Raw genomic sequence first — 16,248 nt, 5'->3', positions numbered from 1 at the left:
AGTTTAAAAGAGAAACAAACTTAAATAAACAAGCATTTACAACTACAAGTTATCGACAGATGTCGAAGTAAGGAAGGAGAAACTAACTGTAATAAACAAGCATTTACAAATACAAGTTATCAACAAATGTCGAAGTAAGAAAGGAGAAACTAACTTTAATAAACAAGCATTTACAAATACAAGTATTGACAGAAGTCACAATAAGACAGGAGAAATTAAATAACATCAGCTGATTTGAAGAACGCATTATCACCAACTATATATATATATATATAGCAACATAAAACCAATCTCTAACAAAGGTTGAGAAGTTCTTCCAGAATCAGTAATAAGCATTTTTTTTATGAAGAGCTATCATTTATAGAGAGAAGCAAGGCTACAGAGAACTCAGGGTGAGTGAAGAAATAATAGAATTAAAGAGAATTAAGTGTTGAGAGTAGAAAGTGAAAAACTGATGGTGTATGTCCCTAGTAATTGCGACTGTGACTCTTGCAGGTGCTGTATCCAATCTTAGATGTGAAGAGGCAGACTGAGTACTGGCGTTCATCATCTCTGTGGCAGTCTCTCTACCATCCCATTCCCCTTTCCCCCTCCGGGGTACTCAGTACGAAGGATTAATATTCGTTGTGAGTAGCTCGGGTCGGGACTGAGGAGTTATCTTCTGCTTCTGAGGAAATCGAATTGAAGTATCCTGACAGATTGAAGTGCCATCACCCTAATTTTAGGGAAAAAACAGATTTCCTCCTGAGCAGAATGGCAGAAGGAATTGATATAAAAGCATTAGCCACCGTTTTGGAATGGTTACAGAAACAATTAAATAACACCATAGAAGAAACAGTCCAAATAAAACAGCGAATAAATGAGTTAGGGAACACCGCTAAATCAAATAAATCTGTATTTTCACAAATCCCTAGCCCTTCACAGTCTGCAGGTATATCCACTTAAGTAATTCATGCGGTTTCCCCTATTATTCCTTTGGCTCAACCCGAGCGCTTCGGTGGGGATCCAAATAAGGCGCAGATTTTTCTGACCCAATGCTCATTGCATTTTTTATGTAGACCAGTCATTTTTTCCGAAGACCAGTCCAAAGTGGCATTTATATTGTCTTATCTGACAGGAGATGCGGTCGCATGGTCCATGCCAATAATTTCCAGAAATGATCCTGTTTTATATAATTTCCAAAATTTCAAGGAAGAGTTCTTAAGAATATTTGATCGGCGAACTGCAGCTCAAGCCACTGTCAATGAACTACTGGAAATCAGGCAAGGTAATAAAGATCTAGTAGCCTATCTGGCTCATTTCAATAAACTCATTGTAGAGACTGCCTGGCCTGAGTCAAAAAGAGCCGCCATATTTTATCGTGGACTGAGAGATGAATTGAAAGATGCCTTAGCACAAGTTCCAAATAGACCCACCAAAATTTCGGAGTTAATTGATCTTGTATTACAGATTGACCACCGGTTAACTGAACGAAGAGCAGAAAAGAGAAGAGAATATCGACCATTTCCCCTGAGAATTGATCGTGTAAGAAATGATCATACGAGAGCCGGAGAAGGGATAATGATAGAAGAACCAATTCAACTTGGTTCCATCCGAGGTCCTTTATCTAAGGAAGAAAAAGAGAAAAGAAGAGTGAATCAACTATGTTTATATTGCGGTGCATCTGGGCATTTTGTTAAAAACTGTCCCAAGAAACCCAAAGCTCTTCAGTCGGGAAAAGGCCAACTTCATCAGTAGAAGGAGTTGTCCTGATGAAAGCAGAACCCAAGACAACTCCTTTAGATCTACGAGTGGCGAATACCTTACAAACCGCAGCGCCACATTTGGTACAAACAGTATCAGTTAAGACCCTTGAGAAGGAAATTCAAGGGATCTCAGTTATGATAGACTCTGGAGCTACGGGCAACTTCTGTGATATCAAATACGCTCGAAAAATGGGTATTCGATTTATCAAGAAATCTACTTTGGAAGTAGTAAGAGCTGTGGATGGAACCAATCTTTCTTCAGGACCCATTTCCCATGAGACCGAACCAATTCAGATGCAAGGTTTTGGAGGACATCAGGAGCAGATAATCTTTACTTTGATAGATGCGCCACAATTTCAACTCATTTTGGGTCTGCCCTGGCTTACAGAACATAACCCACAAATTGATTGGAGCAAAAGAACGATCAAGATGAATTCCACTTACTGCAAAGAGAATTGCTTTCATGATGGAGTGGAAGTGTCCACCAAGTCCCAAGCGGCCTGTTTATCATCACACTCTTCAATGATCTGTGCACTAAAACAGCAGAAATCCCAAAAGAATATGAGGATTTAGTCGCCGTTTTTGATGAAAAGGAGGCTGAGAAATTGCCACCACATCGACCCTACGACTGCAAAATTGAACTGGAGCCAGATGCGATATTGCCCTGTAGCAGAATATACGCATTGACCGAAGCAGAGATTCAACATTTAAAGGAGTATTTGGATCAATATCTTGCTAATGGTTTTATTCGTCCTTCTGAATCTCCAGTGTCATCCCCACTATTTTTCATACCAAAGAAGGATGGGAGTCTTCGAACTTGCATTGATTATCGAGCCCTCAATCAGGTTACCATCAAGAATCGATACCCACTGACTTTAGTGTCAGTTTTATTAGATCAAGTAAAGAATGCTAGAATCTACAACAAATTGGACCTGCGAGGAGCATATCATTTGATTCGAGTGGCTTCAGGGGATGAATGGAAAACCGCTTTTCGGACTCGATATGGATTATTTGAATATCAAGTGATGCCTTATGGGTTATGCAATGCTCCCGCTGCCTTCCAGCATTTCGTTAATGATATATTACGAGAATTCCTCGACCGGATTGCCGTGGTTTATATAGATGACATTTTAATCTTTTCCGACAATCTACAGGAGCACATTTCCCATGTTCGATCCATCCTCACAAGGTTGCAAGAAAACCATCTCTATGTAAAATTGGAGAAGTGTGCATTTCATGTGGAACGAGTTGAGTTCTTAGGATTCATTTTGTCACCAGAAGGAGTTAGTATGGATCCTGCCAAGATAAAGACAGTGCAACATTGGCCTTCTCCTTGCAATGTCAAAGAGATCCAGAGTTTCTTGGGGTTCGCTAATTTTTATCGAAGATTCATATCCAATTTTTCTCAAACAGTTACACCCATTACTCAATTGTTGAAGAAAGGAGTGAAGTTTGAGTGGACAAAAGAAGCTGAAAATGCTTTTAATTTTTTGAAGAATTCCTTCGTCTCAGCTCCAATCTTCCTCCACCCCAATCCAGATGAGCCATGTTATGTGGAGGCAGATGCTTCAGATGTTGCCATAGGAGGTATCCTTTCCCAGCGTCATAAAGATACAGGTCAATTACATCCAGTGGCCTATTTCTCTCGAAAATTAACACCACCAGAGATAAATTATTCAATTGCGGATAAGGAGCTATTGGCAGTCAAAGAAACTTTTCGTGAGTGGAGGCATTACATTTTGGGAGCTAAGCATAAAGTGACCGTTTACACGGACCACCGAAATTTACAGTTTTTAAAATCCGCTTGAACTCTAACAGCTAGACAACTGCGTTGGTCCCTATATTTTGCAGACTTTGATTTTGTTATCACTTTCAGACCAGGAAAAGTAAATGGGAAGGCATATGCTCTATCTCGAATTGATACCGGTGCAGTTAAAGAGCCTCCAGAAAAAGAATTGATTATTCCACAAGAGAAGTTCATATCTGCCATATTGTATGAAAATTTACCCAAAGAAATTCAAGAAAATTTAACATTCGAAGGAATGCTGAAGTGGTCCAAAGAAGGCCAAGGAAGAGAAATCAAAAAAGGTTTGCCATACTTTAAAGGTGCACTGTATGTTCCGACTGTGGAGCTGCAAGAAAAAATTCTTCAGGCTTATCATGACGATCCATTGGCTGGACACAAAGGAATTCAAAAGACTCAAAATCTAATACAACGAGAATTTTGGTGGCCAAAAATGAAAACTCAGATAAGACAATATGTGTCAACTTGTGACAAATGTCAAAGAGGGAAATCAAATAGAACAGCTTCACAAGGCCTGTTAAGACCTTTGCCTACTGCACCCCATGCCTGGCATACTGTTACTATGGATCTTATAGTGGACCTCCCTAGTAGCCAAGGTTTTAACACTATCCTAGTTTTTGTAGACACTTTCACTAAAATGGCGCATTTCATTCCTTTGAAAGAAATCCCTCGAGACCCACAGGTTGCACAGTTGTTTACACAACACATAGTACGCGCCCATGGTATCCCAAAAATTCTAGTTTTAGACAGGGAGTCCCAATTTGTTTCTCGCTTTTGGAAGGCCTTTAGTAAAAGATTAGGAATTGATTCTCGTTACTCTACCAGTTACCATCCTGAAACCGATGGGCAAACAGAGAGAGTGAATCAAGAGTTAGAACAGTATTTAAGACTCAATTTATTTGATAAAGAGAAGGAAAGGCCCGAGTTGATGTGGGCAGCTGAATTTGCTTACAATAATGCTGTTCATCCCACCACTGGGTTCACCCCCTTTTATCTGAACCATGGTAGACATCCTAATGTAATGTTGGGTAAAGAAGATGATTCAGTGGCTGCAGTAGAAGAGATGGTGAGGGATTTGCAGACCACGTTAGTTAGGGCTAGAAAAAACATCATTCAAGAAAAAGACTCATATAAGACTCAGGCTGATAGAAAAAGAAGAGAGAGCCCCATTTATTCGAAAGGAGACAAAGTTTGGTTATCCACTCGTCATTTACGTCTCAAAGGAAATCGCAAATTTCAACCACGATTTATAGGCCCATTCAAAGTTGACAAGATGATCAATCCAGTGGCAGTTAAATTGCAGTTGCCAGCTCATCTAAAGATACATCTTGTTTTCCATGTCTCCTTGTTAAAGAACAGTCCTCCAAATTTACGTCAAAACTCCCCTCCAATTCCTATCCAGATTAGCTTTGCAGAAGAGTATGAGGTCAATCAAATCTTAGATTTCAAAATCCGTAATGGCCAGCTTTATTATCTAATTGATTGGAAAGGGTATGGTCCAGAGGAACGATCCTGGGAGCCGCACAAGTATGTACATGCTTCAAGATTAGTGAGAAACTTTCATAGAACCTACCCAAGCAAACCTAAATTGGAGAACTGTTCCTTGAGGGGGAGTACTGTCATGACCACACAAACTTGCCAAGTCAAATCAAAGAAGTGCATGAGAAAAGCAAAGAGATATCCTCAGTGGAGACAGCAAAGCCCAAACTGGAAGAAGGTTTGCAGAGTAATCTTGCGCTTATTTCAAAGGAAGAATCAAGAAGAGAAGATCCAAGATGGCCGCTGTGAGTCCTGAAGGTTAGTTAAAGTTCTAGTCTTGCAATCGGTTGGTTGCTAGGTTACGAGCTCTCCAGCTGGAAGCCTTGCACTTCAACTGAGGTCTGACAGGAATCAGCTGTGTGGAGAGAGAGCGCGCTTCAGAACAGAAACTCCTGTGAGGTAAAATTACATTTGAAGATTATATTACAGAAAACGGATAAAAATTGTCAAGGTTTATTTGAAGAGTTTGATAGTAGACTGTTCCCGTGGAAGTCGGAAAGGCTACAGAGTTAATGTATAAATTAACCTTATGTTTACAAGGTTCTTGTTTAAGATATTAAAGTCAAAGAAAAAACGAATTTTAAAAGAGCAAGTATCTACAAATGTCAAGGTTATAAACAAAGGCCAAGTTTAAAGGAGAAACGAACTGTTAACAAATAAGCATTTACAAATTCAAGGGTAATAAATCAAAATAGAGTTTAAAAGAGAAACGAACTTAAATAAACAAGCATTTACAACTACAAGTTATCGACAGATGTCGAAGTAAGGAAGGAGAAACTAACTGTAATAAACAAGCATTTACAAATACAAGTTATCAACAAATGTCGAAGTAAGAAAGGAGAAACTAACTTTAATAAACAAGCATTTACAAATACAAGTATTGACAGAAGTCACAATAAGACAGGAGAAATTAAATAACATCAGCTGATTTGAAGAACGCATTATCACCAACTATATATATATATATATATATATATAGCAACATAAAACCAATCTCTAACAAAGGTTGAGAAGTTCTTCCAGAATCAGTAATAAGCATTTTTTTTAAGAAGAGCTATCATTTATAGAGAGAAGCAAGGCTACAGAGAACTCAGGGTGAGTGAAGAAATAATAGAATTAAAGAGAATTAAGTGTTGAGAGTAGAAAGTGAAAAAGTGATGTTGTATGTCCCTAGTAATTGCAACTGTGACTCTTGCAGGTGCTGTATCCAATCTTAGAAGTGAAGAGGCAGACTGAGTACTGGCGTTCATCATCTCTGTGGCAGTCTCTCTACCATCCCATTCCCCTTTCCCCCTCCGGGGTACTCAGCACGAAGGATTAATATTCGTTGTGAGTAGCTCGGGTCGGGACTGAGGAGTTATCTTCTGCTTCTGAGGAAATCGAATTGAAGTATCCTGACATATCCTCACACGATTTCTTGTACTGCTAGATTCCAATATATCTGTCATAAAATCCTCCAGTGTGCTTACTTTACCTCAGAGAGTTAGAGAAAATGTAAGGGATTGCTTCTACTCTAATTTCCTACCTGTTTAAGGACTCTCCTTGACTTTTCCGCCATCCTCAACAAGTGCTAATTATCTGTACTGTAATTTGTTGCCCTTTGAGGCATATACAGTTTTGTCATACACATTTCCTCAGAGGACTGGGGCTCTCAGCGGATACTTGGATATTTAAACCATCACATTACTCTGAATAACTCTGTTCACCCTTATTTAATAATTCTCTCTCACACTCTTTACTTCCTCTGCCTTTTCCCCTTTGGCATTTCAGAGTATCATTGTCGCCATTAAACATAAACAATTCCTTACCATTTACTTCTACAATGAGTGCTTCAATTCCCTCTTACTCAAGAGCTTTCGCTGTTCCTACTCCCTTATAATTTCTCACAAAGCATCCAAAAGCAACATTAATAAGAGAACTTCGTGGGACAATCATCCTGACTCCAGTAGTTAGTGCAAAAGGTCATTTATTAGGACAGGATTGCAATAAACATTATAACATAACAACACAACATAGTAAATCCTTAACATATTAACTGTGTTTTCTCCTTTTCCCCCCATCCCCAATCTCTCACCATAATGTCTCACACCTTCCTTCTGCCTTTCACCCCGTCACTCTCTCCCATCACCGCCATCCTCCTCACTTCCTTTCTGAAACATCCTTCAACCACCACTGCATTCACCTGTTCCAGCCAACCTACCCCCAGATCTTCCTTCACCTGAAAACCTTATTCCTCCTCCCAAGGGGTGGATCCACCTGCATCTGACTCACCACCACCCCCCCATGTACCAACCTTTGCTCCTGCAAACCTGTCCTAAAATGGTATCACCCACACCCACCTTTCCCTTTAACTGCAGGGTGGGTGGGTGGCTAAACCCTCTTTTCCCATACCGCTATACTCCGGGAGCGGACGTCACTTTCTCTCCCGACCCCTAAATATCCTCCTTCCACAAGAATCCTTGCCTGCTCCCCAGCCAATCCTGTCCCCCCTCCCTTCATCCCACGAAACTTCCTGGGGGAAGACTAGTCTGCAACTAGCTTCCCCTAGGACCCTTCCTCTTGGGACAATCATCCTGACTCCAGTATTTAGTGCAAAAGGCCATTTATTAGACCAGGATTGCAATACACTTTATAACATGTCACAACACAACATATTAAATCCTTAACCTAATCTTTGTTCTCTCCTTTCCCCCGTCCCCAATCTCTCACCTTAATGTCTCACACCTTCCTTCCACCTTTCACCCCGTCACTCTCTCCCATCAACGTCATCCTCCTCGCTTCCTTTCAGAAACATCTTCCAACCACCACTTCATTCATCTGTTCCAGCCAGCCTACCCCCAGATCTTCCTTAACCTGAAAACCTTATTCCTCCTCCCAAGGGGTGGATTCGCCTGCATCTGACTGTTCACCACCCCACGTACCGCCACCCAGAAAGACCCTAGAGGGTGTTTTTCTGCCCAACCCCAATCCTTGTTCACTGCTGCAACACCATCATCCCCCAGCACCACACTGTCTCATTCCACAACCGCCCCCAAAACATCCCTCAGTTCTACTTTGTAATAGGCATAGCCCAGCTCTGATCGGTGCATACCATCCACCCGGAAAAGGTCCCCTTCTTCTTCCTTGATGCTCCCATGGGACACCACATTAATGCCCTTTTCCTAAAAAAAAAACCTCATTGCCCTGTTAACTTTTTTCCGTGCTTTGTCAGTAGCTGCATGTTTAACTGCTCCTCTCCATATCCTACATGGTACAAATTATGTCCACACCAGACATGTCCCAGAAAGTCTGTGCCTGAGAATCTCCAGATCCCTCTGCATGTGTTGCAGTAGTGTCAGTCCCGCTAACGGTACCAAATCATTTTCTCCAAGATGCAAGACCAACATGTCTGGACATCCCTTTCTAGGTACAATAGCTGTTAGCCAAGACAGTAAGCTACCCCACTGCATGCCCCCCTTTTACCCACCAGCGCACCTGCTTGCCGGCTGCTAGGCAGTCCCAGGTTGCGTCCATTTGTCTGCTGTTCGGTGTATTTTGCTGCTCAGTGGATAAACAAGTTCCCCACTATCCAAGTCACTCCCTTGTTCCTCATTAGGCCGCTCACACACCCTAGGGGAAAATAAAACATGTTTGCCGCCATCTACAGAAGCCACAAACTCCACCACCAAACCCCCTTCACTTTCGAACATAACGCTTACTAAACTTAGACCTCCACCTCCCAATCTTGCGAACTTTCATCATACCCCACCCCAATTGAGCCGCTGATGTCGCTACCCCAATTCGAAATAAGTGGGTCCCAAATGCAACAGGATCCCGGCCCAGCGCCACCAATTCTCTGGGCAACACCATCTAAAGCTGAAAAGCTGTGACCCTGCTGCCATCCTGATGACAAAAAAACACCCCTTGCTTGCCCCCCGGCCACGCCTAAAATTACCGCCACTCTATCACATGGCAAACCGTCTTGCAACCCCCTTCATTCAGCCAGATCAACTTCCCTCTCCCTGCCTGGTTCATCTTAGATATCCACAGCCATATCCCCAGGCGACCAGATTCCATCCTCACCTCCTCATATTGCGCACCATCCTTACTCCCCAATCCTAGAACTTCGGACACCCTGAAAGCCCCAAAAAACATCCAAATCATGCACAAGCGGAACAGCACCACCCCGAACGTTTCATAGCAGCATCCACCAAGGCATCCCAAAATCTCAGCCAACAATTCAAATGTAATGGCTTCCGTCAATCGTCTCCTAGCACCCAGTTTCTCCTTGCTCCACCCTTTAAGTAACTTGCCCACCATTTTATTGCCCTCCGGAACAAAACCCCACAAGAGCTTCCCATAAAAAGCAGACTAACCAGTTTGTCTGCAGTGGTTGTGTGTGATGGAGCCCTGCCCACCAGTTCTTACACAAAAAGAATAACCAATGCTTCCCTGTCCTGGCGATCCCTGCTTGTAGTCTTCCCTGCTCCTTCTTAAAATGCCTGAAAATCCTTCCAGGCTAGCTGAAAGCTCTTCTTGGTAGACTCGGCTATAGACATGTCCACCAGCCTAAGAACCCTCAATCCCCTCACTCCCAGACTTCCGTAGGGACCAACATCTTGACTTCCTCTGCTCCCGGTGCCATACTGCGAAAGCGAACGAGACAACGAGTCAGCAATACATTTTTCACACGGGGCACGTGTTGCCTTGTAAATTATATTCTTTTGCAAACACAGCAACATGAATCTCCTCACAGCCTCAAAAACGTCAAAGCCCGGGCCCTCTGCGGTTCACCAGCTTCACCACATTCATGTTATCCACATGAAACATCACCTTCCTGTTCTGAAACTCATCAGCCCACACAGCCAATGCCACAGGCAATGGAAAAAACTTCAGGACTGTGATGCTGCGCCCCTGCCGCAACAACTGCTGTGGCCAGCGCTCCACGAACCACCTAGCATCCCAAAACAATCCAAAACCATTTGCTCCTGAGGCATCTGAAAACATTTGGACCTGCCACACCACTCTCTCCTCCTGAAACCACATGACACACCGTTAAAATCTCCGAGAAAGGAGAGCTACTCCCTCAAATCCTCCCCACTGCCAAGGAAAGTCAAATCCTGTGGCGTGGTAGTATGGTGCCTGACATGGCTGGCCCTGCTGTCTACAGAATGTACGCCCCCACTCACTACTCAGCAAGCAAAGTTGAGAAAACCCAACAATTTTTGTGCCTTCCGAAGCTCCAGGTGTCCTTCACCTATCACCGCTTCCAAAAAGGTTTGAATCTCCCGTACCTTCAGCCCTGGCAATTTTGTGACCATGGTGACCATATCCAACTCAATCCCCAGAAAAATCAAGGTTGTACTGGGACCCTCTGCCTTTTCTGGGGCTAAAGGCACCCCAAACACCTCAGCCATGTCCTCAAACTTCTGCAGAGCCCGCCCACAAGCACCAGAACCTGGCTGCCCCACGAACAAGAAATCATCTAGGATGTGCGTGACCTCCCTGTGCCCACTACCTCTCATGAAATCCTGCAAAAAGGAGCGGAAAACCTCAAAAAAGGCACAAGAAATAGCAAAACCCATAGGCAGGACCCTGTCCTCAAACTGCATCACCAGCTAGGAAAAGTCCCCAGGATGAATGGTCAACAAACAAAATGCTGATTTAATGTCATACATTGCCAGATCCGCTCCCTGTCCACCCTGCCTGACCAGACCAATGGCATCATCAACTGATGGGTGTACCACCTTGGTATCTTCCGTGGCTATGAAATTAGTGACAGACGCGCCTTCAGGCCAGGATAAATGATGGATAAACCTGAAATCCCCTTTTTGTTGTTTTAGGTACCACTCACAAAGGAGATATCACCAGATCAAGTGACGGCCTTTCGGAAAAGGGGCCTACAATCGTCCCTTCCAGGACTTCCTTGCTCAATTTTTTCTTTACCACCTCTGGAAGCTCCTTGGCTGACGGCAAATTGTCAGCCCACCTCTGCCTTCTAGGTCCTTGATAACCCACTTGAAAACCTTCCCTGAACCCCCACTCCAGTCGCAAAGCTCCATCCACCTCTGGATACTGCGGCAACCATGGCAAGATTGCTTCTAACTTAGTTGGCGTAGGAGCCCTTTGGACCAGCAGGGCCCTGCTGTCCCCTGTCCCTCCCCATCTTCCATTGTTCTGCTGGGCTGGCCAGTGTAAAGCATTGTGTAATAGGATGTCTGCCCCTGCACTTAGAGCACTCATGCTTGAACCTACAAGGGTTCCTGTTGCAAAATCCCTTATTAAAATTCCAGCAGGCCCCCGATGTTCCCCCTGTGTAGGCACCTCTGCCTGTGCTGCTAATTGTGGCACCCACCCAGTGAAGGGCAGGACTTGGCTGAGAGGACTTGTACATACTAGGTAAGCCATTCGGTGTATGCGCCGACGCTGTAGATTGTGTGGACGACATCCACTGTATGCATAATTCTGCGTCCACATCCCTCCATGGCTTATCAGGGTTTACGCTAACCGTCACTCTGAATTTCTCATCATAACTGAGCCAGGCAACCCCCCAAAATGCATTTGGGCCTTCCTTATAATGACCATGAATTTAAACAAAGGTATGGCCCTGTCCGGGAATTTATCACAATATACGCTAGTGTATATCAGAAACGCTGATGTCCAGTTCTCCATAGTAATGGGGGTTTAGGTCTCCTGGCCCGTTCCCACTATTTTTCCTTCAACCCTTCCTTTGCCTAAATGTCCCTACGAAGGAGTTTGAACACAGCGACATACTCATGTCTCCAGATTCTACCCTTCGTCTTGTCTGATAAGTGAAACCCCCAACGGAATGGCTAGACCCATATAGGGCAAGCGTTTCTTGTGACCTGCGTCCTTCTTTGCTCCCTCACTTAGCCCGTCCCCTGCTTTGGAAGAATCTGCCTGGGTTCCTGAAGAACCTTCTCCGTCCTTACTCTCAGACTCCTGCTGAGCCATGGAAGCGCGCCTGGTCCTTAATTAGTAAACTTACAAGAGGTCACGTATAGGTCGATGAACCTTTTGGATCACATGGAATATCCTAGTCATGTAGTGACTATCGAGGACAACAATAATCAGCATAAACTACCATTAATAAAACATCTTCTCATGAATAACCACAACTCGGTAAAGAGTTAAACAATTTTTATTTCCCTAATGATTACAATTCTAAATCATCCGTTAGCTCAATCTTTATTCATTCCACTCAATTATTAATTCGTTAATGAAAAACATCATAACATAACTTGAAGAAAACATATGTACAAAAGCACCTACATATTGTCAAAAGGATACTAGCATTAATAGCAGAGTTCAGCAAATAGCTCATCAGTCATTTGTTACTGTAAACGTCACCCTTAACAGCCTACCTAACCAAGATTAGCATCAGCATGTGGGCCTTCATGCAAAACAATTTAGAGAAAAAAATAAATTTGGAAAAAGATCTATCTAAGTGTGAATTCTATAATCAGCGCAGTTGGTACCTAGAAGAAAAGGCACAAATTGTCAGTCACATTTCCATAGCTACCTATCCAGGATGGATCAGCAAAAAGTCAGTCTTCATCTTCAGGTCATCAATTAGTCAGCCACGCATCAGGCTCACAGAGTATAAGCTCAACAACAGAACCTCGGACAGGGTCTCCTGACGTCATCAATTCTCCCCTCACATCTGAAGTTTTAGCCCCTTGTCATGACTTTTTATTAGGATCTCCCAACCCATCCCCCTAATTCCTAATTGGTCAGTCAGTCAGCTGATATGACTTTAACCTATAGTATTTGTTTACCAAATCTACCAATTTCAATATCAGTTTATTCACAAGATGCAGATTGGTCCGCTATACGATGTCCTTATCATCCGGCTCTTCAGGTATCGAAATTGTTGCATGTTCCTCTTCAGTCAGTGCCTTCATTGTTCAAGTCCTGGGATAGTACATTTAGCCTACTCTACACATAATTGTATCAAATTGTCTTCATCATCTCCTGTCCACTGGTACATTGCAGAAAATTCTAGCTAAGCAACTTTAACATCGGGTGGATTAAGGACGGGTCATAGCTTCTGCAAACGCGATTATTTCTGCTCTCACTGTATGAGGCCTAGGAAGACTAGGCCTTAAATTCAGCTAAATTAACACTATAATTTAAAGTAAAACATAGGTTATACATTTCAATATGACATATTACTACATTTTTCACATATATTTTCATTATTTCATACAGTTTCAGTTATATTAGTACAATCTCGTACACACGGCTGACAAGCCTCGAGGGCACATTTTCAAACGTACACATTATTTTCTCTACAATCAATTTCCTCTATAAATTCTTCATTATGTAAGCACATAACATCATTAATAATTTTCTAATTAGCATATCTGCTTCAACAGTCCCTCCTCTGATGACTAAATATTTCATCACACCTTTCTTTACCAACACTTTACAATTCCGTTTCTGCTGTATTTTGTCTTCTTCTTAAATTTTCCAAATAGATTCTTCCCCTAGGTTGTTCTTCCCTCCTCTGATTATTTTTAGATCTCCTTAATCTTATTCTTTGCCATAATTTGCATAAGCCCCATAATCCTAATATACAAGCAATCACAATTAATATTCCTGGTACAATTTTTAATAATACCCCATTTCAAATTTCACTAAACCAATTACTCACTGAAGCAAATCCTTTTCCAACCTTTTCCCAAACCCCTTGTTCCTTCAATTCCTTCAAATCCTTACTCGAATTAAGTTGGTAAGTAAGGTGGTCATTACAACCCTGGCGGACGGTGTTAAAGCAGCGGTAAGACCGCCAACAGGCCGGCGGTAAAAATTTTGGAATTACGACCGTGGCGGAAACCGCCAACAAAGACAGCCACTTTAACACACCGACCGCCACGGCGGTACAAACAAACAGCGCAGCGGTCACCACCAACAGACAGGCGGAGGACAATGTACCGCCCACACTATTATGACAGGCCAATCCGCCACCTTTTCCGGGGCGGATATACCACGGATAAAAACACGGCGGAAACAGGAATTTCGAAGGAAAAACGCTCACCTCTACACACTCCACGAGGAAGGAGGACACCATGGACCCGGAACTCCAAATCCTATCAGCGATAGTCTTCCTGCTCCTGTACCATGAGCACCAACGCCGGCGGCGAAGACCACGGTGAGTCCTGCACCTACGACACAGGGGAGGGGGGAGGCAAGAAACAGGGACACACACACGCAACACCACCACCCCCACCCTCACCCACTACAACACACACACTAATACATATCTATACATTATAGTTACACCCCCAATCCCCTCGGAAGAATGCAAAGACAAAAGGAAATGAGTGTAACCATTGTAATATATCAAAATGCAGTACGTAAAAATATACATATATACACTATCAACAAAATATACACCAAGAATAGTAGTCCAGGTATTGCACCACTCATAGTCCGTGGACCACTGGGCCCAAAATGCATGGGCGAGGCCCACACACGATGCCAGATCAAAACAGAGAGAACACTGCAGGGGCATCAGATAGAAATACAACAGGCACCTCAGGGGGAAGGGAAGGGGGGGCACCTCAGCCGGATGAGTGCACAACGCCAGATCAACGAGGGGGCTCCATGCCCATTGATGTATCCTGGGGAGTGCAAAGCCACAGTCTCTCAAATCTATACAGTGGGTGGGTTGCCCACTGCTGCATCCTGGGGAGTGCAAAGCCACAGTCTCTCAAGTCTCTACAGTGGGTGGTTTGCCCACTGTTCAATCCTGGGAAGTGCAAAGCCACAGTCTCTCAAGTCTCTCCAGTGGGTGGTTTGCCCACTGCATTATCCTGGGGAGTGCAAAGCCACAGTCTCTCAAGTGGATGACAGTGGGTGGTTTGCCCACTGTCCAATCCTGGGGAGTGCAAAGCCACAGTCTCTCAAGTGGATGACAGTGGGTGGTTTGCCCACTGTTCAATCCTGGGGAGTGCAAAGCCACAGTCTCACAAGTGGATGACAGTCTCCACTGGTTCTGGAGGGGGCCTTGTGCCCAGAGTGCTTCATCCTGTTAAGGACAGAGGTAGTGGATGCATGTCTCCACTGGTTCTGGAGGGGGACTGGTGCCCAGAGTGCTTCATCCTGTGAAGGACAGAGGTAGTGGATGCATGTCTCCACTGGTTCTGGAGGGGGACTGGTGCCCAGAGTGCATCACGCACCCCGTCACGGTCCCAGTTGCATCAGTGCCCCTGCCGCTCATGGGCTAGCGGTGCTTGAGTTGGCGGTGCCTTGTTCAGCGGTGCTTGAGTTGGCGGTGCCCTGTTCAGCGGTGCTTGAGTTGGCGGTGCCCTGTTCAGCGGTGCTTGCGTTGGCGGTGCCATGTTCAGCGGTGCTTGAGTTGGCGGTGCCCTGTTCAGCGGTGCTTGAGTTGGCGGTGCTGTGTTCAGCGGTGCTTGAGTTGCCAGTGCCCTGTTCAGCGGGGCTTGAGTTGGCAGTGCCCTGTTCAGCTGGGCTTGAGTTGGCAGTGCCTTGTTCAGCAGTGCTTGAGTTGGCGGTCCTTCATTGCCCAGATGGGCTGGGGCTGGCGGTCCTTCATTGGGCAGCTGAGCTGTGGCTGGCGGGGCCCTCCTGGGCAGCGAGGATGGGGCTGGCGGTGGCCTCCTGTGCAGCGAGGATGTGGCTGGCGGTGGCCTCCTGGGCAGCTGGGCTGTGGCTGGCGGTGGCCTCCTGTGCAGCGAGGATGGGGCTGGCGGTGACCTCCTGGGCAGCTGGGCTATAGCTGGCGGGGCCCTCCTGGGCAGGATGGGGCTGGCGGTGGCCTCCTGTGCAGCGAGGATGGGGCTGGCGGGGCCCTCCTGGGCAGCGAGGATGGGGCTGGCGGTGGCCTCCTGTGCAGCGAGGATGGGGCTGGCGGGACCCTCCTGGGCAGCGGGGATGATGGCGGGCTTCTCCGCCGTGCTGCTCCTCCCAGACTTGCCGGGTTTCTTGTGCCCTTTCCCCACCTTGGGAGGAGTCACAGCTGAGTCCACACTCCAACCGGGACCCCTGGGAACGGCTTGGGTGGCTGGAGTCTTCCCCCTCTACCGCCGGGCACTGGACAACTTCTGGTGCTTCACGGGGGGGACTGGCTGTGCTGTGGCTCCGTGCCATACTGGCTGTCCTGGTGGCCGGTGCACTCCACATACCTGTGACAAC

Source organism: Pleurodeles waltl, chromosome 3_1 (assembly GCF_031143425.1).
Source record: "Pleurodeles waltl isolate 20211129_DDA chromosome 3_1, aPleWal1.hap1.20221129, whole genome shotgun sequence".
NCBI classification, from domain to species: Eukaryota; Metazoa; Chordata; class Amphibia; order Caudata; family Salamandridae; genus Pleurodeles; species Pleurodeles waltl.
This window is presented reverse-complemented; position numbering follows the sequence as displayed.